The sequence below is a fragment of the Phodopus roborovskii genome, unplaced genomic scaffold (genome assembly GCF_943737965.1).
Source record: "Phodopus roborovskii unplaced genomic scaffold, PHOROB, whole genome shotgun sequence".
NCBI lineage: Eukaryota > Metazoa > Chordata > Mammalia > Rodentia > Cricetidae > Phodopus > Phodopus roborovskii.
Window position 1 is genome coordinate 15,376,270 of NW_026126461.1, and position 25,850 is coordinate 15,402,119.

The 25,850-nt window shown below is 48.8% G+C and overlaps 1 long non-coding RNA gene across 1 annotated transcript; it reads right to left on the reverse strand.

The window, feature by feature from the left end:
* Positions 1–21,056: 21,056 nt before the first annotated feature.
* LOC127226770 (uncharacterized) lies at positions 21,057–23,159 on the reverse strand. Its single transcript, XR_007834923.1, has 3 exons — positions 22,162–23,159; positions 21,912–22,047; positions 21,057–21,215 (listed from the first exon to the last, which is right to left on the reverse strand). It is a non-coding gene; the product is annotated as an uncharacterized LOC127226770 (long non-coding RNA).
* Between the last annotated feature and the right edge of the window lie 2,691 nt (positions 23,160–25,850).

A 25,850-nucleotide genomic window follows, 5' to 3' on the forward strand; every position in this document is an offset into this window, starting at 1 on the left:
TTGTTTACCCAGAAAGGGAACCCAAGTGGCCTCTCAGCTCCTCCTGCCAAAGAAAATTACCCTCACGATCCTCACTTCTAAACCTCAAGAGAAAGCCTGATTAATATTGCCTCTCTTTTAGATAGATCACTAGTCGATGGATCACCTTGTCTGGTGCTGGACAGAACCAAGCTGTTCCCTTCTTTCCTATCTCCAGGGTGTTTAGCAGTCATGAACCTTCAGTGCTCTGTGCTCAAACACCTGCTGTCCAAGAGAAGGAGCTCAGGAATCCTGAGAAGTTAGGATGGGGCTTTCAGTGCAGACAGGAAGGGCAGAGAAGGGCTACCTGGCTTCTTTATGATTATTGGTGTGAGTGTGCCCCAATAAACCCCCTTTCATTTATCTTTGGGCTAGTGAAATCATTACATCATATTCATTTTTCCTACCCCTTTGAAACCTTTACCTCACTTTTTTTTTGCTTTTGTTTGCCTGTTTTTGTTTTTGGGTTTTTTTTTGTTTGTTTGTTTGTTTTTTTTTTTTTTTTTTTGTGAGGGAGCTCATTTAGGAATCTCAGGATAGTCAGGCTGTGAGGCAACTTAGCAATCAAAATGGAGCCGATTCCCTTTAAGTTGGAAAGTCTTTCCATAGGGATTCCATGGCTGTCCTTGGTAGGGATGTGTAGATGTGAGCTGATCACAGCTAGACCCTGTCCCCCCACCTTCTCCCAGCCCCTCCCCTCCAGCCCCCTCACCCCTCCATGCCCCTAAACTCTAGGACTTATTGGCTCATCAACATGTCACTCTACTTCAGAATAACCTTGAGAAAACTGCATATTCTCTCCCTCCTCCTACTCCAACCATGATATTTATGACAACCGGGCCAAAACCATGCTTCTAGTTTGTTCTGTGACTGCAAACATGCTTTAACTCCACATGTGAGGCAGACACCACTGCAGTGATAACTTGTTTATAATCTTAACAAAGTTTGCCTGAGAGTCAGCGAACAGAGATAGGCACTAGCTAACCATAGAGGTGCGGAGGTCTGTACAGACAGACAGGAAGTGAGCTGGCTGGCTGGAGGGAGGAGAGCTGGGGTCAGGTGTGACTGTGATTGCTCTTTCATCTCTGATCTTTCAGCATTTAACCCGGCATCTGACTCCGGGCTTTTTATGTTGTTTTTAAAATTGAGACCTGTTAGAACTTGTGATCCATTTTGGCACCCAACATGGATCACGAATTCAGGAAAGCCACACTTGCCTGTGGCTTTGCCGCACCAGCATAGATCAGAGCTCCGTGTGGGGACACTGCTGTCACACCCCAGCTGGCCAGGGTGTCTCTTTTTCCCTATGCCTCTAAGGGAATGTCGGATTTGTTGTTGTTGCAGCCTCTCTGCAACAGACTGCACTGGACTCCCCAATCTCCAGGGGCACCTGAGCTGCCAAAGACTCACCTGCCCTAGACCAGCGGGTTCTGCCTTGCAGGATCCCACGTGAGCTTTTCAGATAGCTGGCTCTCTCCCCCCCGGGATTGTGGGCTGTCCTTACGCCTCCTCTGGCTGCCCTCTCAGCTCAAGCCTCCATACTAGCAGCTGCAGCTGTCTCCAGCCAGGCTGTTCACCACCTCTGTTGTCCACTCAGACATGCTACACAGCCTTAAGCCCCACAGGGAAGATTCCACTGAGACTATGCACCACAGAGCTGAAAAACACCACCTGGACATCAGCTTTGGACCACAACCTACTTAGGACAGTTTGGAGCTGCCTAGCTGAGATGGTCCAGCCTTACACACGGTTCTAGCCAGGACTTGAGGCAAGCCCAGCACTCTCCCATCAGACAGAATGGACAAGTGATACATTCCTCCCAGGAATGACAATGAACCCACAGTTTTCTTTTCAGGGTCCCCTAAAGATGCTGTCAACCCCCAGACAGCAGGAAGTGAATTTAGGAATATGACACCCACATTCCCAAGAGGTATGGTTGGTATTTTTTGTTTATTTAATAAGTTATTTGTCATTGTTTAGGGGGGTTGGTTACAAGTTGTTATGGTTAATGGTCAGGAGAAGTTGAACAAAGGAGTTGGATTCAGAGTTTTTAAAATTAATTTTTATTTAAATTAAAACAATCTTATTCTACATACCAAAACCAGTTTGGTCTCCCTCCCATCCTCCCATTCCCCCCACCAATCCCCATCACACCCCTCATCTACTCCCCAGAGAGGGTGAGGCTTTCCATGGGGGATCATCAAAGTCTTTCACATCATTTGGAGTAGGACCAAGGCCCTCCTCTGTGTATCTAGGCTGAGAATATGTCCCTCCATGGGGAATGGGCTCCCAGAGCCCATTCATGCACCAGGGATAAATACTGGTTCCGCTGCCAGAGGCCCCATAGACTGCCCAGGTCCCCCAACTGTTCCCCACGTTCAGGGCCCCTAGTTCAGTCCTGTGCTGGCTCCCGGGCTGTCAGACTGGGCTCCATGAGCTCCCCCTTGCTCAGGTCAGCTGTTACTGTGGGTGTCCCCTTCCCTCATCACTCCTCCCTCTCTGCAACTGGATTCCTGGAGATCAGCTCAGTGTTTAGCTGTGGATCTCTGCTTCTGCTTCCAACAGCTACCGGGTGAAGGCTCTAGGATGGCATTTAAGGTAGTCAGCATTCTCATTATAGGGAAAGGACATTTAAGGTAGCCTCTCCACTATTGCTTAGATTCTTAGCTGGGGTCATTCTTCTGGATTCCTGGGAATCCAGATCTCTTTTTGAACCCATAATGGCTGCCTCTATTAAGGTATCCCTTTTCTTGCTTTCCTCTGTTCTTCCCCCAACTTGACCTTCCTGATCCCTCATGTTCTTTCTCCTCCCCCCCTTTCTCCCCTCCTCTTTCTCCTACCCCCCCACCCCATGCTCCTAGTTTGCTCAGGAGATCTTGTCCCTTTCTTCTTCTCCAGGGGTCCATGTATATCACTCTTAGGGTCCTGTTTGTTTCCTAGCTGCTTCTCTTCGTCCTCCTCCTCCATTTTTCAAGATAGAATTTCTCTGCGTAGCTTTGTATACCAGGCTGTCTTCAAACTCACAGAGATCCGCCTGCCTCTGTCTCCTGAGTGCTGTGACTAATGGCATGGCTAGCTTCTTGAGTTCTTTGTATACTTTGGAGATCAGTCCTCTGACAGATGTGGGGTTGGTGAAGATCTTTTCCTGGTCTGTGGGCTGCCATTTTATCTTGTTGACTGTGTCCTTTGCCTTACAGAAGATTCTCAGTTTCAGGAGGTCCCATTTATTGTTAATCTCAGTGTCTGTGCTACTGGAGTTATGTTCAGGAGGCAGTCTCCTGAACCAATTCATTCAAGGGTACCTCCCACTTTATCTTCTAAGAGGTTCAGTGTGGCCGGATTTATGTTGAGGTCTCTGATCCACTTGGACTTAAGTTTTGTGCATGGCAATAGATATGGATCTATCTGTAGTCTTCCACACATCAGCATGCAGTTGTGCCAGCACCAATTGTTGAAGATGCTTTCCTCTTTCCATTGTATAATTTTAGGTGTTTTGTCAAAAAGCAGGTGGTCATAGGTGTATGGATTAATATAGGGGCCTTCAATTCGATTCCATTGGTCTACCTGTCTGTTTTTGTGCCATTATCAAGCTGTTTTCGTTACTATAGCTCTAAAGTAGAGCTTTATTGTATGGGGTTGTTTAGGCTGTCCTGGGTTTTGTTTGGGACCATGGTCACATGTCTTCCCACACCACACAAGCCCCTCTTTTTCTGTTCTTCCCCAGGAGCCAGGAGCTAGTACTCTACTCTTGGACGTTTAGGCATCTGTTTTCAGATAAGCACCTGCCTGAAGACATGTCATGAATGTAAAAGAATCTTTATGAAGTGTCCCCTTGCTTTTAATTTTCTTGTGTTGTCCCAATGATTAGGGCCACCAGTGCCCCTTTGTCTGCTGGGGCAGTGCTGTGCATGAGATTCAGCAAGCTACCATCAGCAGTGCCCTTGCCACCTGCGCAGCGCTCTTACCTTGATGACCTGTGGGGCATCGTCATAGCTACCGAGTCTAATACTTATCGAGTTGAGGCTTCTCTACGACCTGTCTGCACAGGAACACAATGACCACATAGCCTCACTCCTGCCACCCCAGAGAGAAGAGTCTAAAAATGCAATACAAGATTCTATTTACCATTGGCCTATCATCGCCTCACAGGCACCCAGTGGCCAGAAGAGTTGTGAACAACAGAGAATAGCCTTTGGTCCATCATGTCAATGAGTGACACTTAAAATACTAAAAATCCACACATATTCCACTTGCAATATTATCACAATACATTATTTCCCTTGAGGTAACTTGTTCCAAGTGATAATGGAGGATGAGGCTGCAGGGGGAGGGTGTGTAAAGTATCCCAGCAGATAATGTCAGCCATGAAGCATTGATATGACCTTGACATTGTCCATGGAGAACCACAGTCACCAAACACCCTGCTACAAGAAGACAGAAAAATGAAGCTATCAGTGTAGCCCAGATCTGGTGTAAACAATAGACTAAACAAACCATTGTACCCAAATCCAGCTTGTTAAATCAGTAGGTACACTGGAGCTCCCTGCAGAAGTATCGGTGTGGTGTCACTTACATTGGGGTGACTCTAGGGCAGCTGCACCTCATGATGCCTGGCCCAGCCTCACTTAGCTGCGTTCCTGGAGGTGCTTGACAAAACTGTATATTCTACCGTCCTGGTCACGGTTGTGTCTCCTGGACGTCCCAGTTGAGTGGGACTGTTCTTTGCTCCTTCCCTCAAGAGCCACCTTGTTAAAAGCCTGAAATGATCTTGGAGCCTCAACTCCAAAGGCCACTGCAGCATCATTCTCCCTTAGACTTGTGAAGAAGTAAATATCAGCCTCTGTGATCCATGAGGCAAAAGCTTCTGGAATGTTCTCATTACCTTTCTCCTGCTGTTATAGGGGTTCCTGACGGGGCATGAAGCTTATGCAGGAGACTGTCTAACACAGACTCCCATATTACAGTTAGTGTTTGTGTAGGGAAAGCAAAGGCGTGGTGGGTGAAACATCTAAGAGCCCACTTTGACGACAAGGAGACAGGGAGGGAATCACTAGGAAAGGCTTGAGCTTCTGAATGCTCCAAACCCACCCCTAGTGACACCCCTGCTCCACCAAGGACACACCTCCTCTTCCTTCCCACACTTCCATGAACGAGGGACCAGGTATTGAAGCCCATGAGCCTATGGGAGACCATTGTTGTTCCAGTGTCTCCATAGATCCTTAGCATCATCACAGGAAGACACAGGTCCTTGAAGGCCAGTCACGACAGCCAGTGTGGGTTAATGTGAGAAATGTGGAGTCCATTTCTGTTCCCATTGAGCATTCGCGAGTGCAAAATTAACAGCATGTATATGTGACAGTCGTTTGGGTTGGATTTTCAACCCTATACTGCAGGGATCTGTGTTTTGCAACATGAGGGACTCACATGTACCTGTGTTGTTTTAGTTTCCAGGTCTAGGGTTGAGATTTTCCCTGGGCCTGTCAGGAAAGGAGAAAGACTCACCTCACTGCCAGGCCAGACTTCAGAAAGAGTCTCAGTCTAAGTAGGTGGTGATTCTCACTGTAGTTTTGTGTGCTTGACTGTGTAAAATGAGACTACTGTGGCCTCCCAGTGACCCAGCAGACATGTAGTTCCTATCACATAAAGCATAGTGAAGTATCTGTGTAATACTTTAGTCAGAAATGCACATTCTCCAAAGGTCACAGCCTCTGAATGGACCTGCCTGATCCACATCATGGTGGCTTCTTTTTCACTCAAGAACTGAATGTGCTGAGGAGGAAACTTGATGGCTGCAGGAGGAAAATGCTCAGAAACAATCTGAACAGATTATTACAGTGATCAAAAGCCAATACCAAAGAAAGCCTAAACCACCCATTTGGATGGGGACAGCGATGTCAGGGCCCCTAGACCCAAGATAGAGTTGGACACTGGAACTGAGCCTTCAATGGTCCCAAACCCTTTCCCAGAATAGGATAAGATATGGATGATGGGGGGTGTTCTGAGCTGGATGCTGTCTGAGTTATGAGCATAGGGCACCTCCCCTGGTTAGGGGACAGCATTCCTATTCTTCAGGAACATCCTGATAGGAACATAAGGATTTCCAGGTCATGTCTCTGGGCGGCTGAAAGCACGCACACACCACCTTTACCAGTTTCATCACAGAAGTCACCCACCACAAGATATTCAGAAACTCACATGGTTCACCAAACATGACAGAGTCCACATGCCAAATGAGTCCTGCCCAGGCCACAGCATCTTAACTGCTGTGCTTTCTGCCTTTAGCTGTGACACAAGTGTCACCTATGAGTCAGAGCAGGAGAGAGACTCTGAACATGGGGATGTTTTTCACCCTGAAAGGTTCTCCAGTATCTTGGGCTTGTCTGAAGCAGCTCTGCAACGATGGGACCCTGGCCATATCTCTTCCCATGCCACCAGCATGCCGTCCTCTTTTCCCTCAGAAGCCAAGAGCCAGTGCTCTACCATTTGCCTTTCAGTTGTCTGCGCTAAGATGAGCACATGCCTTAGGGTTTGTCATGACGGTAAATGAATCTTTATGCATTTCATTATCTTCTGTTTTCCTCAGAAGGAGAACCCCCAGGTAGAGCCCAGCTCTCCCAAGTTCAGCTGTAGTTGTCCTGTCTATCAGATTCAGCAATCCCCCAGGAGCAATGTCTGTGCCTCCACAGCGACGCCCTTATTAAGGTGACCTGCAGGACATCTTCATAGGGACTGAGTGTAATAGTTACTGGGTTGAACATTCACCATAACCCATTTGTACAGGAACACAGTGCCAACCTAGCCTCATGGTCTGCCTCCCCCAGAAAATTATCCTAAAATTCCCTATTTACACTTTGCAAAGGTGTATTTGGCTCTGTGAAACTGGCCTGTCATTGCTTAACAGCAGGTGACCATAAAAGTTACAGAGAACAAAGGATGTACCTCTTTTCCAGTTTCTCATAGATTGTGACACTCAAAATACAGCATCGAAACATCATTTGTTAATTATAGGTTCTAGCAACCTCAAATCATCTTATTTTGTTACTGAGCATGCCCTGTGAGGAAACTTGGAATAACTAACTTATAATGGAGGACCGAAGGCTGCAGGAGGAAGAGGTGCAAAATATTTGAGCAGATAATGTCAGCCAAGGAGAACTGATGTGACCTTGACATTGTCTATAAAGACGCAAAGATCCAAAGCCCCCTGCTACATGCACACGGACCAGTGATGCTGGCATGTGCAGCTTGGGGATTTTAGTCTTGGCACCAGGTATACAGGGCACTGAGCTGAAAGCGCGATGTGGTAAGAAGACTTTCAATGAGCCAGAAAATATAAGGGCACCCTAGATCTGTTAACACGGCAGGGGTTAATCCACCCAAATCCACCCAGCTTATTAAAAAAAGTCAGGAGGTTTACTGGAGCTCCTTGCAGACTATGATTGAGGCATCTCGTGCAGCAGGCCTGACTCTAGGGCAGCTGCATCTCATGAAGTCTGTCCCAGCCCTCACTTCAGCCTTCACAAGCTGCCTTTCTGGAGGTCTCTGGAAACTGTGTATCAGGCCATCCTGGTCACTGTTGTGGTTCATGGGCATCTCAGCTGGGGTTGGACTCTTTACTGCTTCTCGCCGCAAGAGCCTCCTTCTTAAAAGCCTGAAATGATCTGAGATCGTCCACTGCAAAGGCTTCTGAAGCCTCATGAGTCAAGACTTGTGAATAAGTAGGTATTGGCCTCTTTGACTGGGTAAGGCAAAAGCTTCTGGAATGTTCTCATTACCTTTCTCCTGCTGTTATAGGGGTTCCTGACGGGGCATGAAGCTTATGCAGGAGACTGTCTAACACAGACTCCCATATTACAGTTAGTGTTTGTGTAGGGAAAGCAAAGGCGTGGTGGGTGAAACATCTAAGAGCCCACTTTGATGACAAGGAGACAGGGAGGGAATCACTAGGAAAGGCTTGAGCTTCTGAATGCTCCAAACCCACCCCTAGTGACACCCCTGCTCCACCAAGGACACACCTCCTCATCCTTCCCACACTTCCATGAACTGGGGACCAGGTATTGAAGCCCAGGAGCCTATGGGGACCATTGTTGTTCCAGTGTCTCCATAGATCCTTAGCATCATCACAGGAGAGACACAGGTCCTTGAAGGCCAGTCACGACAGCCAGTGTGGGTTAATGTGAGAAATGTGGAGTCCATTTCTGTTCCCATTGAGCATTCGCGAGTGCAAAATTAACAGCAGGTTTATATGACTGTGATCTGGGTATGGGGTACAGAGATCTGCTTTTTGCAACATTGGGGACTCATATGTCCCTATGTTAGTTTACTTTCCAGGTCTAGGGTTGAGATTTTCCCTGGACCTGTCAGGAGAGGAGCAAGACTCCACCTCAGTTCTAGACCAGCCTCTTCAGAAAGAGAGCCAAAGTCTAAGTAGGTGGTGATTCCCACTGTAGTTTTGTGTGCTTGACTGTGTAAAATGAGACTACTGTGGCCTCCCAGTGACCCAGTAGACATGTAGTTCCTATCACATAAAGCATAGTGAAGTATCTGTGTAATACTTTAGTCAGAAGTGCACATTCTCCAAAGGTCACAGCCTCTGAATGGACCTGCCTGATCCACATCACGGTGGCTTCTTTTTCACTCAAGAACTGAATGTGCTGAGGAGGAAACTTGATGGCTGCAGTAGAAAAATGCCCAGAAACAATCTGAACAGATTATAACAGTGATCAAAAGCCAATACCAAAGAAAGCCTGAACCACCCATTTGGATGGGGACAGCGATGTCAGGGCCCCTAGACCCAAGATAGAGTTGGACACTGGAACTGAGCCTTCTGGTCCCAAACCCTTTCCTAGACTAGGATAAGATATGGATGATGGAGGCGGGGTGTTCTGAGCAGGATGCTGTCTGAGTTATGAGCATAGGGCACCTCCCCTGGTTAGGGGACAACATTCCTATTCTGCAGGAACACACCTAATAGGAACATAAGAACTTCCAGGTCACGTCTCTGGGCTGCTGAAAGCACTCATACACCACCTTTACCAGTTTCATCACAGAAGTCACCCACCACATGATATTCAGAAACTCATATGGTTCACCAAATATGAGCAAAGACCATACTATTCAAAGCGAGTCCTGCCCAGGTCACAGATCCTCAGCAACTGTGCAGCCTGCCATTGGATTGGACAATATCATCTATGAATCAGAACAGGAGAGAGACTCTGAAAAAAATATGTGGATGTTTCTCACCCTGAAAGGCTAACTGGAACATTTGACATGACTGAAGCACCTCTGAAAAGATTGGGGCCCTGGCCATATACCTTTCCATGCTACACAAGACCCTCCTCTCCTGTTCTATTCCAGAAACCAAGAGCTAGTATTCTACCCATGGCCTATCAGGTGTGTGCTCTAAGATGAGCACCTGCCTGAGGCTATGTCATGAGGGTAAGGAGTTTTCATAAAGTAACTCCATGTTTTTCATTTTCTTCTGTTGTCCCAAGGATTAGAGTCCCCAGGTAGATCCCAGTTCCTACATGTTCTGCTGTGGCAGTCCTATGCATGAGAGTCAGCAAACTCACAGGGAAAATGTCCCTTCCACACTGGCAGCCTGTTATTTCGATGACCTGTGGGACATCTTCATAGCTACCAAGTCTAATAATTGTGGGATTGAGGTTTCCCCAAGATCTGTCCGCACAGGAACACAATGACCACGTAGCTCCTCTCCCGCCACCCCAGAGAGAAGAGTCTAAAAATGCAAAAGAAGGTTCTATTTACCATTGGCAAGGCGCCTTTGTCTCTGTGAAACTGGCTTATCATAGAATCACAGGCACGATAGTAGCCACACGAGTTGTGGACAACATAGAGAATTGAGGTTGGTACATCATGTCGGAGAGGGTGACACCTGAAATTCTAAACAATCCACATATATTTTCCATGTAATAATCCAGTAACATCAATACATTCTTATTTTGGTACAGTACATGTCCCATGAAGTTTCTTGTTCCAACCGGTATCACGGTAGGCAGACTGAGGGAGGGGGATGCTCAAAATATTCGAGTAGATAATGTCAGCCATGACAACGACATTGTGCATAGACAACAGAAGACCCTAAACAACCAGCTTGATGCAGAGGGTAGAGTGACCTGGAAGACTTCGGTCTTGACACCAGGTGTAGAGGGGACCCTAGGAGAAAGGGCGATGCGGAACTAACATCTTCAATGGCCCAGGTGATTCCACTGTGTGCGAAATCCAGAAGGAACACAGCCTACAAACTATTCTCCACAAACCCGATCATTGAATCAGGAGGTACCTGGAGCTACTAGCAGACTATGGGTGTGGCCTCACTCTCAGAAGGGGTGGGGTGACTCTAGGGCAGCTGCACCTCACTATACCTGTCCCAGCCCTGACTGCAGCTTAGGAAACCCGCCTTTATGGAGGTCTCTCACAAAACTGCACATTGGGCCATCCTAGTCATTGTTGTGGTTCATGGACATCCCAGCTGCTTAGGAGTAGTTATTGCTCCCACTCAAGAGCCCCCTTCTAAAAGCCTGAATGGAGCTGGGATCCTCAACTCCAAGGGCAGCTGAAGCATCATATTGGCTTCCCCTTGTGAATAAGTAAATATCGGCCTCTGATTCTTGCTGCAATAGGATTCCACGAGCGGGCATGAAGTGTATGCAGGAGACTGTGTAATTCGGCCTCCCATTACAGAGTCAATGTCCATGTTGTTAAATCAAAGGCATGGTGGGTAGAGGAGCGAAGAGCAAACCTTCTCACTCAACGAGGAGAAGGAGAGGGCATCACTAGGAAAAACTTGAATTTCTGATGCTTCAAATTCACCCCTAGTGACACACCTGCTCCAACAAGGACACACCTCCTCTTCCTTCCCACACACTTCCATGGACTATGGACTAATATTGAAAAGCATGAGCCTATGGGGACCAGTCTTGTTCCAATGTCTCCAAAGATCCTCTGCATTATCACAGAAAGGACAAAGGTCATGACGGCCACTGTGGGTTAATGTGAGCAGTGTGGGGTACATTTCACTTCCCGTGGGACAGTCATGAGTGAAAAACTGATTGCATGTATTTTCCTCGCCACAGTCCAGGGTTCTGTTTGTTGCACTATTAGTGACCCATATATACCTGTCTTGGTTTAGTTTCCAGTTCTTGGGTTGAGATTTTCCAAGGACCTGTCAGGAGAGGAGCAAGACTCCACCTCACTGCTAGGCCAGACTTCAGAAAGAGAGCCTCAGTCTAAGTAGGTGGTGCTCTCTACTGTAGCGTTGTGGGCTCAGTTCTATAAAGTGAGACTCCTGTAGCTTCCCAGTGACCCGGCAGGCACATAGATCCTATCATAGAAAGCACAGAGAAGCATCTGTGCAACACTTTGTCAGCAATGCCCATTCCCCAAAGGTCACAGCCACATCATTATTGCACCTTTTCAGAATTAATAACTGAACATGCTGTGGGGGAATCATGGGGGCTGCAGAAGGAGAGGCCCAGAAACCATCTGAAAGATCAAAACAGTCATCAAATGCCAACACAAAAGAACACACAAACCGCACACTGGGAAGGAGACAGGTATGTCAATGCACATTGACTTTTGTTACGAGCCTAATGTTAGATTTAGACACTGAAACTGAGCCTTCCAAGTTCCCAAACCCTTCCCCAGAATAGGATATGAAAAGGATAATGGCAGAGAATGGGCAGGATGCTCTCTGAGTTATGAGCATCAGGCACCGCACCCCACCCCCTGCTTAGGGGACAGCATTCCTATTCTGCGGGAACGCATCCTAACAGGAACATAAGGATTTCCAGGTCATGTCTCTGGGCGATAAAAACACTCACACACCACCTTTACCAGTTTCATCACAGAAGTCACCCACCACAAGATATTCAGAAACTCACATGGTTCACCAAATATGAGCAAATTCCACAGACGATTCCAAGTAAGACCTACGGAAGCCACAGCGTTTTCAAACGGTGCTCCCCGCCCTTGGAATTGACACAGATATCACCTATGAATCAGAGCAGGAGAGAGACTCGGAGAAACACAAGGGCAAGATCCTCACCCCGAAAGGCTCCTCAGAATCTTGAACTTGACTGAAGCACCTCTGCCAAGATTGGGGCCCGGCCATATACCTTCCCATGCTACACAAGTCCCTCCTCTCCTGTTCTATTCCAGAAACCAAGAGCTAGTATTCTACCCATGGCCTGTCAGGTGTGTGCTCTAAGATGAGCACCTGCCTGAGGCTATGTCATGAGGGTAAGGAGTTTTCATAAAGTAACTCCATGTTTTTCATTTTCTTCTGTTGTCCCAAGGATTAGAGTCCCCAGGTAGATCCCAGTTCCTACATGTTCTGCTGTGGCAGTCCTATGCATGAGAGTCAGCAAACTCACAGGGAAAATGTCCCTTCCACACTGGCAGCCTGCTATTTCGATGACCTGTGGGACATCTTCATAGCTACCAAGTCTAATAATTGTGGGATTGAGGTTTCCCCAAGATCTGTCCGCACAGGAACACAATGACCACGTAGCTCCTCTCCCGCCACCCCAGAGAGAAGAGTCTAAAAATGCAAAAGAAGGTTCTATTTACCATTGGCAAGGCGCCTTTGTCTCTGTGAAACTGGCTTATCATAGAATCTCAGGCACGATAGTAGCCAGACGAGTTTTGGACAACATAGAGAATTGAGTTTGGTACATCATGTCGGAGAGGGTGACACCTGAAATTCTAAACAATCCACATATATTTTCCATGTAATAATCCAGTAACATCAATATATTCTTATTTTGGTACAGTACATGTCCCATGAAGTTTCTTGTTCCAACCGGTATCACGGTAGGCAGACTGAGGGAGGGGGATGCTCAAAATATTCGAGTAGATAATGTCAGCCATGACAACGACATTGTGCATAGACAACAGAAGACCCAAAACGACCAGCTTGATGCAGAGGGAAGAGTGACTTGGAAGACTTCCCTCTTGACACCAGGTGAAGAGGGGACCCTAGGAGAAAGGTCGATGCGGAACCAAAGTCTATAATGGCCCAGGTGATACCACTGTGTGCGAAATCCAGAAGGAACACAGCCTACAAACTATTCTCCACAAACCCGATCATTGAATCAGGAGGTACCTGGAGCTACTAGCAGACTATGGGTGTGGCCTCACTCTCAGAAGGTGTGGGGTGACTCTAGGGCAGCTGCACCTCACTATACCTGTCCCAGCCCTGACTGCAGCTTAGGAAACCCGCCTTTATGGAGGTCTCTCACAAAACTGCACATTGGGCCATCCTAGTCATTGTTGTGGTTCATGGACATCCCAGCTGCTTAGGAGTAGTTATTGCTCCCACTCAAGAGCCCCCTTCTAAAAGCCTGAATGGAGCTGGGATCCTCAACTCCAAGGGCAGCTGAAGCATCATATTGGCTTCCACTTGTGAATAAGTAAATATCGGCCTCTGATTCTTGCTGCAATAGGATTCCACGAGCGGGCATGAAGTGTATGCAGGAGACTGTGTAATTCGGCCTCCCATTACAGAATCAATGTCCATGTTGTTAAATCAAAGGCATGGTGGGTAGAGGAGCGAAGAGCAAACCTTCTCACTCAACGAGGAGGAGGAGAGGGCATCACTAGGTAAAACTTGAATTTCTGATGCTTCAAATTCACCCCTAGTGACACACCTGCTCCAACAAGGACACACCTCCTCTTCCTTCCCACACACTTCCATGAACTCGGGACCAGGTATTGAAGCCCAGGAGCCTATGGGGACCATTGTTGTTCCAGTGTCTCCATAGATCCTTAGCATCATCGTAGGAAGTCAAGGGCCTTGAGGGAAAAATTAATGATGGCCACTATTGGATAATATGAGCAGGGTGGGGTCCATTTCTGCACACATGGAGCAGTCCCGAGTATGGAGTATGTATATATGAATGTCGTCTGGGTTGGTGTTGTATGCCTATGGTACAGGAGTCTCTTTCCTGCAACATGAGGGACTCACATATACCTATGTTTGTTTTAGTTTCCAGGTCTAGGGTTGAGATTTTTCCCTGGACCTGTCAGGAAAGGAGAAAGACTCACCTCACTGCCAGGCCAGACTTCAGAAAGAGAGTCTCAGTCTAAGTAGGTGGTGATTCTCACTGTAGTTTTGTGTGCTTGACTGTGTAAAATGAGACTACTGTGGCCTCCCAGTGACCCAGCAGACATGTAGTTCCTATCACATAAAGCATAGTGAAGTATCTGTGTAATGCTTTAGTCAGAAATGCACATTCTCCAAAGGTCACAGCCTCTGAATGGACCTGCCTGATCCACATCACGGTGGATCTTCTTTTTCACTCAAGAACTGAATGTGCTGAGGAGGGAACTTGATGGCTGCAGGAGGAAAATGCTCAGAAACAATCTGAACAGATTATAACAGTGATCAAATGCCAATACAAAAGAAAGCCTAAACCACCCATTTGGATGGGGAGCGCGATGTCAGGGCCCCTAGACCCAAGATAGAGTTGGACACTGGGACTGAGCCTTCAATGGTCCCAAACCCTTTCCCAGAATAGGATAAGATATGGATGATGGGGGGTGTTCTGAGCTGGATGCTGTCTGAGTTATGAGCATAGGGCACCTCCCCTGGTTAGGGGACAGCATTCCTATTCTTCAGGAACATCCTGATAGGAACATGCGAAATTACAATCGTGCATCTGGGCAGTGAATAACTGTGAGACACCAACCAAAAATATTCAGAAACACCCATGATTCTCCAAATATGTGCAAGGCCTCAGTCAATTACAAGTGAGGGCTAAACAGGCCCCAGCATCTTTTAATGTGCTCTCTGTCCTTGGACATGACACAAATATCACCTATGAGTCAGAGCCAGAGAGAGACACTTAGAAAATCATGGGGAAGTTTCTCACCCTGAAAAGTCTTCCAGAACCTTTGGCTTTACTGATGCACCCCTGAAATTATTGGGACCCTGCCCGTATACCTTCCCATGCACACAAGTACCTCCTCTTCTGTTTTCCCTCAGAACAGAAGAGCCAGTGTTCTAGCCTTGGCCTGTCAGATGTGTGCTCTAAGATGAGCACCTGCCTGAGGTTTTGACTCGAGGGTAAATGATTTTTATGCTTTTCATTTTCTTCTCTTTTCCCAATAAGGAGAAGGCCCATGGAGACCCCTGCTCGCCCAAGTTCAGCTGGCGACCCTGTGTTTCAGATTCAGCAATCTCTCAAGAACAATGCCCGTGCCACGAGAGAGACAGCCTCATTTCAGTGACCTGCAGGACACCTCATAGCTACTGAGTGTAATAGTTTTGGGTTGAGCATTCTCCAGGACCTGTCTGTATTGGAGCACAATGACCACCCAGCCTCATGGCCTCCTCCCCCAGAAAAATATCCAGAGAGTCCCTATTTACTCTTTGACGAGGTGCATTAGCCTCTTTGACACTGAATAAATCGTAGCTTCACATCAAGGAGGCATAAACGTCATAGGGAACAAAGAGATGCACCTCTGTTCCAGTGTGTCATAGGTCGAGACACTCAAAATGCAGCATGAAGATATCATTCAACTCCTTCACGTTAGAGCAACCGCAAATCATCATTTGTGAGCACGTGCCCGGCGAGCGTATTGTCCCACCTCGTAGTGGAGGATGGCAGGCCTCAGGTAGAGTACCTGACAAACTTTCCAAACAGGTAACATCAGTCGTGAACAACTGATAGGATTCTGACATTGTCTATAAAGACACAATGATCCAAAGCCCCCTGCTACATGCACACGGACCAGTGATGCTGGCATGTGCAGCTTGGGGATTTTAGTCTTGGCACCAGGTATACAGGGCACTGAGCTGAAAGCGCGATGTGGTAAGAAGACTTTCAATGAGCCAGAAAATATAAGGGCACCCTAGATCTGTTAACACGGCAGGGGCTAATCCACACAAATCCACCCAGCTTATTAAAAAAAGTCAGGATGTTTACTGGAGCTCCTTGCAGACTATGATTGAGGCATCTCGTGCAGCAGGCCTGACTCTAGGGCAGCTGCATCTCATGAAGTCTGTCCCAGCCCTCACTTCAGCCTTCACAAGCTGCCTTTCTGGAGGTCTCTGGAAACTGTGTATCAGGCCATCCTGGTCACTGTTGTGGTTCATGGGTATCTCAGTGGGGTTGGACTCTTTACTGCTTCTTGCCGCAAGAGCCTCCTTCTTAAAAGCCTGAAATGATCTGAGATCGTCCACTGCAAAGGCTTCTGAAGCCTCATGAGTCAAGACTTGTGAATAAGTAGGTATCGGCCTCTTTGACTGGGTAAGGCAAAAGCTTCTGGAATGTTCTCATTACCTTTCTCCTGCTGTTATAGGGTTCCTGACGGGGCATGAAGCTTATGCAGGAGACTGTCTAACACAGACTCCCATATTACAGTTAGTGTTTGTGTAGGGAAAGCAAGGGCGTGGTGGGTGAAACATCTAAGAGCCCACTTTGATGACAAGGAGACAGGGAGGGAATCACTAGGAAAGGCTTGAGCTTCTGAATGCTCCAAACCCACCCCTAGTGACACCCCTGCTCCACCAAGGACACACCTCCTCTTCCTTCCCACACTTCCATGAACGAGGGACCAGGTATTGAAGCCCAGGAGCCTATGGGAGACCATTGTTGTTCCAGTGTCTCCATAGATCCTTAGCATCCTCACAGGAGAGACACAGGTCCTTGAAGGCCAGTCACGACAGCCAGTGTGGGTTAATGTGAGAAATGTGGAGTCCATTTCTGTTCCCATTGAGCATTCGTGAGTGCAAAATTAACAGCAGGTTTATATGACTGTGATCTGGGTTGGGGTTTCCTCCCCATACTCTCTCCAGGGATCTGGATTTTGCAAACTAAGGGATTCATATATACCTATGCTGGTTGGCTTTCTAGTTCTGTTGTGGGGATTTTGCTGGGACCCGTGAGGAGAGCAGAAAGCCTCCACATCCCTGCTAGGTCAGGCTTCAGAAAGAGAGCCTCAGGACTCAGTAGGTGGTGCCTCTTATTATACTTGTGTGGACTTGACTCAGTGTAATGAGACTACAGTGGTCTCCCATGGACCCAGCTGTCACACAGATCCTATGCTGGAAAACCAGGTGTGCATTTGGAAATCCTTCCAGCCTGCCCATGATGGACAGCTGGACACTGCACAGGTCTGGAGAGGCCAGCATGCAGGACAGGCCTTGATTGATTTGATGAGGGCTTCCCACTTTCAACCATTTAGGTTTGTAGTGATATGTGGAGACCGACTTCAGAATTGTTCAAGGGAATGAGTGTCCAGAGCCGTGGGGCCCCCGTGGATTCAACAAAAGCCATAGATCACTCAAACGTCATCACTGGGATGTTCCGGTTGATAAAGAGAAACAGTGCTTAGCTGCAGAATGGGGGCATGCATCCCAGCGAAGGAAAGCCCCTGCATGCAGGCAGAAGAGCTCAGGATAGTGTCCTGCTTGCTGAGTGCTCTAGGAGGCAGCGGTCTGGAAAAGTAAGGGCCACCCACATTCATGACAGAGGGCATTGAGTTCAGAGACTTGAAGCAAAGCTATCCTGATACAGGATGCAGGAAAGATGCCTCATTTTGGAGATCATGCTCCCAGCGAGCAGAAGCTGAGGCCATGGTAGGGTCATGAGAGTGAGAGAGACACACACAGAGAGAGAGAGAGGAGAGAGAGAGAGAGAGAGAGAGAGAGTTTTGGTTTCATTTGAACATTTGATGAACCTGAGGTGGATATCCAAACTCAGTGCTTTCCTCTAGTTTCAGGGGCACTGGTGTCTATTTGTAGGGACCACATTTACAAAGATGCAGCAGAGTCTTCAAAGGGAGTCAAAGTCTTTCCATGTCCTTCCAAGTGGGCAGCATCCTCCTCTGACTGTTAACTGTCCTCCCCGGGTAGAAGCCTATCATGGAACTCATGAGGAGGCACAAACATCTGATCAGGGATGAGGAATGCTCTCCAGGTTTTTCTCCTGAGGAAAGAGCCAACCCCCTCCCCCCATCTTGTTTGACACAGTCACAATTCATAGGACCCAAGCATCCTGATGAGACACGGAGTCCCCTCAAGCCTTATCTGTGATTGTTGCTGCTCCAGCACACACACAAAGGTCCTACCCAAGAGAGCTAGTCGCTGGTAGAAGCTGGGGAATATTAACGTATTACTAGCAGGCGATGTTTAGCGATAGTGACTGGCAGCTCCAGAAAACCTGGAGTCCTGCTGGGTAAAGGAGACTTGGAAAATCCCACGTTCTTCTGGTGTTCACCACCTTGTTCTTCCCGTGTATGGTAGCTGGAGTCCAGAGGAGATATGCGCTCCTCAGGCAGTAGAGTTGTCCGTACTCCTTGCATTCCGGTCCTTCTGCTAACTGAGGACCCTAAATCTGAACCCTGCCCTCTAACCACAAACACCAGTGCTAGAGCTTGTAGGAAGTTGTGATCCATCATCTGGACAGTATAAGAGATCGTGATTTGGAGAGCCAGGCTCATTTGCCCAGGGCATGCTTAGCAGCTACTCCTGTGTGCTGACAATACTCGGGGGCTTCTATTCCCAGGCTGTACTGGAAGCCAGTCCTCAACTCAGGGAATGGCAGCAACAGCAGCAACAGTTTATGCCGTTGCAAGTCTGCTGGAAATGACCCTTGTGTCCTCAGCATGGGCTGTGAAGAGGAGCAGGATGGATCTGTTTCCCACTCACGGGTGGCTGCTGCCGGGGATCAGGCTGAATTCATCTTGGTCTTCTGGAGGCTGTTTCCATGTGTGGCAACACAGGCTTCCAGAACCTGTCCAGACTACAAACACCTCCAGGTATAAACAAGGGCTCATCTTAAAACTCCTCTATCTGGTGTTCATAAGTTGCACTGGAGCCAGCGGAAATAGTTGAGCAGCCTGCCCCCTTCAGCGAGCAGAGCCTTGCAGTGGAGCACAGTGCCGAGGGACATGCAGAAGGCCAGAGGGCTCTTTATGTCTCAGTATCTGTGGGCTTCATTCTTGATGGCACTGTGGCATATGATAGAAGAAGATGGAAGGGCCAGGCTGAAGTCCCAGCCCATAGCTGTTCAGCCCCCATTGACATTAATGCAAGCATGGTGTCCATGCAGACCCCCAGCACACACAGTGAGGATGCCTACAAACCTCCCTTTCAGAAGCTGTGCTTGAATCTTCGCTCAGAAGATCAGTAGGTCCCCACTGAAGTACCATTCCTTGGATGCTCATCTCTCCACCATACATGCAACAGACTCAGAACACTACTAGCACATCAGCTCCTCCCGGTGTGACTCTGGGGTGCGGCCTCTTTAGTGCCGGATGCGTTGGCTTTGATGGGGCACGTGGGGTAGAGAGAACTGCAGGTCCTTGCATTGTAATAACAGTAGGAGACAGGCATGTCTCCTGCCCCCTGGTGCAGCTTTGCAGCCAGCCTTGTGGACAAGGAGAGATGACACCCAGATCCCCTTCATTTTCCTTCCCAAGGGCACCATAGGTGACTTTTCATCCGGTACTGGTCCCATGTAATGGTACTGGTCATGTGCAAACCAGATCATTCCTGCCTCTTGACTGTCTAGATAGGGAGAGGCAATAGGCTGAGCCCTGGGGCACCCACTATGCTGACTTCATGGCTCCACTCCACCTGTCACTGGAAGACTCCAAACTTGCCTGAGTCCCTACCCAACTCCCTCAAAACCTCAGGTTCGGGTCTGCATGCTGTCTTCCTAAGATGCTAGGGACATGGGAAGCCCCCGGGCAGCTGCTCTGCACATTTGAGGAGGATTGCTTGAGGACCACGCCTGCTGTGCAGGGTGTAGAATGGTTTCTCCTGCTCTTCTGAAATAGTGTTCCCTTGGAGCACAGGGAGGGCCTGCTTCCCTTCTGCTGCTGCTGCTACAGTGTCCTGGCGGCTGGGCGTGGCCATTTGGAGCTACACCTTTGGCAGCTGAGTTGTTAGAAAAGGCATGAAGAAACCAGGTGATGCTGGTGCCTGCCTTTAATCCCAGCACTTGGGAGGCAGAGGCAGGGGGATCTGTGAGTTGGAGGCATGGTCAAAAGGGCAAGTTCTAGGACTGTCAGAGATACACAGAGAAACCTTGACTTGGGATCCCCCTGTCAAAGAATGCCATGAGGAGATAATGCCACCCATCTGAGGAGCTCATCTCCAGAAGTGAGCAACATAATGTAAGTTAAACCCCTGCTTGTGGCAGTTAGGGCTTGCCCATCCCCCAAATTCTGCCCCAACCCCCGTTTCAACAGGGACATGCCTCTCAGCCTCTCTTTCTTCTTCATTCCCTGCCAACAAAGTAGCTAGTGCCGCATGGGAAGACCAAAGGACAAAGGACATGTGTGTCCTAGGTTACTTTATATTGTGGCAATCACCAATTCCAAAGCAAGTTGGTGTAAAGAAACTTTATTTGGTTCACCCATCCCGATCCTTGAGTTCCATAGTGGGGAAGTCAAGGCAAGAACTCATGCAGGACAGGGACCTGGAGGGAGGAAGTGAAAGGGATTATGCAGAGTTGTAGTACTGACAGTCTCCCTTACTCTGGCTTGCTCAGCAAACTTTCCTACACATCCCAGAGAATCCTGCCCAGGGTTGCTACATCCCCAGGGGTCTACCAGTAACTGTTCCCACTCAGATGAAAGGGTATCCTAGAAGTCAGCAGCTGAAAAATACCCAGTTCACACACTACAGAAAACCTCACACTAGAGATTTATTGGGAGGGACACAGGCAGGAAGGAGTCTGCCTCTGCTGGGACAAGAGTTACTGAACAAAATAGAACCTTTATATGTGGTTACCTGGGGGGTGGGGACAGAGCTGTCCAGGGTGGCCTGGGATTGGAGGGATTGTGTGGACTGATGTTGAATGAAGGGATTTTATGCTCAGGGTTGGTGTTTGTTTTTTTGGTCCAAGTCTGGGACTTGGCTTTAAGTCAGGGTCAGGGTGTTCCCGCCTTGGCCCTTTTACCTTCTGCTATCACCCTGTTTGCCATTCATTAATAAAGAAAATCCCTCCCACACTTCCCTACAGGCAATCTGATGGAGGCATTCTCTGAACTGTGGCCGTCTCTTAGATATCGCCTGCTGTGTAGAGTCTAGAAGTTACCTGTCACACATGGCACCACACAATCAGGAGGGTCAATGCTCCGTGAGAGGAAATGTCACCATGGGAAAGTACTCAGGTGGAATGTCTAAGTGTCGGGAAGCACCTGGTGGGGGCTGTTTAGCTGGCCTGGACCGATTAGAAACAGAACTGAGGACCTGGAGGGTTCTCCATGTGTCCACCCTCCTAGCCCTTCGCCATGGACCGCGGATCACATGACCAGAGCAGGTTCTTAGAGAGGCTGGCCGTGCTGGGCAGTGGTAGCCAAGGCATTTCCATGCAGCACTCTAGAGGCAGAGGCAGGTGGACCACTCTGAGTTCCAGGCCAGCCTGTTCTCCAAAGCAAGTTCCAGAAGAGCCCATGTGACATAGAGAAAGCCTGTCTCAATAAGGAAAACTAGACAAGGAAAAGGAAGCTGGCAGAAGGCTGGCAGAAAGGTCTGAAGAGGAAACATGCCTGGGGTCTCCTCTTGTACTGACGTCCCAAAGAAAGCCTTCCCCCCTCCTTTCTTCCTGTCCATCCTCCTTCTGTTCTCCCTCCCCCAATCCACACCTCCTCTCTTTCTGCTCAGCAAAGGGCAGGATTTTGGTGCATTCAAACCTCTGGTACAGAACTGAGACCTGAGACTTGTCAAGGACTTCCCTTCTACAGATTAGAGTCATTTCCCCACACTGACCTCTGAGAACACAGCCCGGGGTGTCACATGTGCCAGGCATGTGTTCAGGCACTGAGCTGTACTGTGAGCCCACTCCCCTCCTAGCTATTCTGACACGACAGTGTTAGTTAGCATCAGAAGCTGAGGGCCTCTGCGGAGGCCATCCTACCTGCATCTAAAAGATGATGTCCATGGCGATCTTCAGCGCTAAGGCGAGCCCGAAGAAAGACCACGGGAAGGGCAGTCCGATCCCCGGTTAACATTTCATAGTGAAGCTCTGAGGGGCTCATGCCAAGAGCCATCTCCTGGAAGACAATCAAGGTGTTGCTGTGACTTTGTTAGTCATCCTTGAGAAAGGAGTTCAACCAAGGCAGGGCGGTGGATGTCTGAGCAATTCGTGAGGTGGACCGACATTCTACCTTGTCTTTGTGCCATCAGAGAGTACTCCTTCTCCAACAGGATGGCGGTGTTCCAGGGCCTCGGGCGCCTGACTCAGGCTTTCTCATAGAATTCACAGCCTGTATTCCATTCATTTCCTATTTGCTCCAAACCCTCACACTGAGCTCAGGGTACAGGAGCAGACACGACCTATGGAGAGATGTGGTGTGCTTAGTGGTGAACGCAGGGACAGAAGCCAGGAGAGCCAACATGAGTCATGATCACCCTGAAATCCATCCCCTGGCTTTCTGGACTCAGGTTTCTACAAGCTTCTGTTGATGCTACCAAGGAAGGAAGGGAAAGGTCCCAACACAGAATAAACTGAGAAGTTTGGGCAGTGGAGTCAGGAGCTTCCAGGCTCAGGGACCACTGAGTGGCAGGGCCTGTTCTGAGATTTCATTCTGAGATTAATGTTGCTGGCTTGCTCTCCTCACAGGTTAACAAGACCACCCTTGGGCTCTTGAGTACGACCATGTAGGTAGTCATGTCCTCAGATGTTCCATACTAACTGTTACAGGGACACAAAGTCCTGGTAAAATGACCTAGGCATAAAGCTCAGGGGCCATGAACTAGGATGCTAGGATTCAACAAGATCTAAAGACAGAGGACTAAGGCAAGAGGTTTGACATTCCCCAAATCAACAACCAAGGCAATTCTGAGAGACAGAAGGTTTTTTTTTTGTCCTGACTGGCATCCAAGGCAGGAGAACAGAACGTGTGTGGGTCAAGGCCAAGGCTCCCACTTGCCAGAGCAGTCACAAACTTCTCCAGTAAATGCTGGCACTGTTTCGTGTCCACCATATACTCCACCTGCAGAAACATTCAAAGGAGTGAGCAGCAGAATCCATCCCCGTGTCCTTCAATGTGGGCAGAGAGAATGACTTCATAGGGTTATCCTGCAACCTCCACATGCTAGGCACTGCACACAGATGCTACACACACATCACAAAGACACACATCCACAAAAGACAAGAGAGGAGAGAGTAAGAGAGAAGAGAGGAGGGAAGGAGAGGAGGGAAGGGGAGGGGAGGGAAAGGGAGAGAATAAATAAGTAAGTAAATAAGCGAGACGAGATACATCGTTAATGTTAAATGCTCCCCAAGTTGTCCTAGGCTCTGAAGCTAGACTATCTGTGTAAAGCAGGCCGAGGATTGTAGGCAACATACATACCAAGATGGAGCTGCAATGCACTGACTCTGCTGTGTCCAGGCTAGTGCGGTATCGGGAATGTGGACTGAACGTCCCTAACCGTAGGGAGAAGAAGGGATGTCACAGCTTCATATGAGCCTGGCAGAGGTGGACAGAGAAAAAAGCACTGTTGTGAACCCAGCACAGACTGCTAGGAAATCACCTATGCCTAGGAAGCATCAGTCCGGGATCCTGTGAGACATCCCAATGATGTCAGCTGAGTACAGACAACGTAGTTATTCTGGGGGAGATGCTGAGAGGGCAAGGGAGGACAGGGCTGCTGGGCGTCAGGCTTGGACAAGGCAAAGCGAAGAGGCGAAGAGGCTGAAGCCTGCAGTCATGGAGCTGACGGGTTTGCACTGGGAGTAACAGAGCTGCCTGTCCTCCACTGTCAATGTGTGCAGCTGACAGTGACCCGGGACTAGAGTCTAGAGCAATCGTCTAGAAGAGGTTCACCTGTCAGCAGGTCTAGAGAGGAGTGATTGAAGGCCTATATTGACACGGGGTGGCCCACTTTAGGACAGTGCCAATGCCTGGGCTCGGGCCACGGACAGGGTGCGAGGGCATCTCTAGTGGATTCCAAGCAAGCAAGCTTAAATGCATGCTCTCACAGCCATCTGCTCGAGCACGGACAGGGTATGACGGGACACCCTGCGTGCATTTGTGCTCCCTACTCACTGGGGTAATGGGTTGTGGCCCAGCAGTGTAAGTCAAAATCACCACCGTGGAAATGACACTGGACCACGTTTTTTTCCAGATCCTCAAACAGACAACTCAGGGACAGCAGGGGTCATGTGTCTGATGGTTCTCCTATCTGACAACTGTATCAAGCTCTGACCCTCGACTCATGGTCTGAGAGACTAGAGGCACAGAGCATGGCTCTCTTTCTCTGCTCTCTCTCCTCTCTCTCTCTCTCTCTCTCTCTCTCTCTCTCTCTCTCTCTCTCTCTCTCTCATTCTGTTCTCCAACTGCGACGTCAGAATTCCCCGTGGAAGTTTCAGACGCCCTGGGCATTCCTCCTCCAACAACCAGTTATGAGGGGAAAGCCCGCCAGGCGCTTCCTGCTGCCCTCACACCACCATCCACTGAGAGAAGCAAGGGAGAACAGCAGGGATCCCCAGTTCTCTCATTTCTAAGGACAATCATGGAACTCAAAAGACTGGACCTCTTCCAGGTGGCCCTTGGTCAAGTCCCAATTTGAGAGGATTTCTAAGTCTAGGCATAGGAATGAGTGACCAATGTCAGTCTGAGCAGAGGAGAAGGAAGAGGATGGGCAACCAAGGGATGAGAAGGACAGAGAGTCTCAGCTACCTTGAACATTGGCACGCCCATATCTTCCTGAGGCCCTGACCCTTAGCATAGGAGTCCTGAACTCAGGAAGCATTGCCCAGGAAGCTAGCCACGGGGCCAAAGTGCTCAGAGAGAGGTCAGCAGAGAGCCTGCACAGATGGTGCAACATTATAAGCCACTTCCAGGTTCTTGGCTAAGGAAGGTCTGCACCCAGAAAGATCTGAAAGGTGTCTGCATGAGACGTGGCACACGGATCCCCACCGTACCTGTAGGTACGTCAGGGGCCTATTCATTCCTAGGACTATTACTGGTTTGGGTCTGAGACAGCGTCATGGGACCTTCCCATCTTCCTCACCTGAACTTTCATTTCAAGTCTAGACATCTTCCTTTCTGGCATACGATCTAGCTTGGCAGAAAGAGCTACATCAACCACAGAACAAAGTAAACCAATGTGTTCCAGAGCATTGGCTCTCACAGACACAGCAAGACTTTGTTTTCAGATTGCTTTAGCAGCCACAGGCACGGAAGGACCTTGGTGCACCTTTGCTGACTGTGGTGACAGCCTAGGATATCTCTCTCCATCAGGGACTCCCAGAATGCGTCAGGGCTTTGGTGAGGTTCACACTCCTAGCTGGTGACATCTACAAGGAACAGAGCGACAGAGGGTCAGAACACGGCGGTCTCTGTGTGTCCGTCACAGCTATCCCTCTGGTGCCCCATTTTCAGAGTAGAAAGACAAACCCACGTCAGTGTCAGGACCCCCAAGGTGACTGGTTGTGTGTGGGGGACAGGAAGGAGCATCAGGGGCTGAGCGACCGATCACCCAGGGCCAGAACTGCCTGATGACAGGTTGTGCCTGGGATGATCACTGGCCCTGAACTCCCCCCCCCCAGGTATTTCTGGAGAATGGTGGGTCACCACAGCAGGCACATGGCCTCTAAATGCTGGGGTCCACCACTGCCAGCCTATCAGGCTGCCTTCTGGCTACTGCCTTTGTCATTCGTCCGTCCCTCAGCTGCCTTTCCCTTCACCAGCAAAAGCAGAGTGCAGGTCTTTGGCCTCATTGGAACTTTCAAAACTCCTGGGGCCTGAGAGCCAAGAGAGGCTGGAGACCAGCACTGCAGCGCAAGTTAAAATTACGAGTAAATTTCTGTCAGGGCCCCTACACGTCACTACACCAAAGAGACAAGAGC